This window comes from Carlito syrichta, unplaced genomic scaffold (assembly GCF_000164805.1).
Source record: "Carlito syrichta isolate Samal-C Ts95f unplaced genomic scaffold, Tarsius_syrichta-2.0.1 Scaffold132001, whole genome shotgun sequence".
In the NCBI taxonomy this organism is placed as follows: Eukaryota; Metazoa; Chordata; class Mammalia; order Primates; family Tarsiidae; genus Carlito; species Carlito syrichta.
In genome coordinates this window covers 5,384-6,058 of record NW_007076097.1, presented here as the reverse complement: position 1 = coordinate 6,058, position 675 = coordinate 5,384, and positions in this window count along the sequence as shown.

The following is a 675-nucleotide window of genomic DNA, read 5'->3' as shown; positions in this document are numbered from 1 at the left end:
CGGGAGGCCGAGCCGGACGCGACCGCGGAGGCCAGCCCTCAGAGGGGCCCCGCGATGACAGCTCCTGGGTCGCTTGGCTTCTTGCCCCGGGACAGCCTGGGTTTCCTCGGCTGTGGGCGGGCCAGGCCAGACCCCGCCCCTGTATTTGGGTTCACAGCCCCTGACGGCTCCCCTCGCCCGAGGCCGCAAGCACAGTGGGCCTTTGAGAGCCGAGCAGGTGGTGCAGCGAGGGCGCCGGCCGGGCCCTCTCTGAGCCTCAGTCTCCCCACCTGTCGTTCGCCGACAGTGACAGCCGTCGGGGAAAGTGCCACACGACTTTCGGGGCCTGGGCACCGGGAAGGCCTCCCCACGCCCACCCCTGCGGCCACCCGTGTGGCCTGTCCGGCCTGTCGATCCCGACCGGGCAGCAAAGGGTGTGGGTCCTGCCCGCCCAGGTCTGGGGGCGGAGCCGCGTGACCCAGAGCCCCATAAATCCTCAGCCCACCGCCGCAAGCTGCCCCTTTAAGCCCCACGGCGACCTCCGGCCGCCCGTGTCCGGGGAGAGGGACAGCGGAGCCGGTGTGGGAAGCCAGGCGGCCCGGACAGCCAGGCACAGGGGCACACGGGGCCCGGAGGACCAGCGAACAGCGGGCAGCGGGACGCTCCCTGCCCAGCCCCCGCGCGCGCCCGCCCGGC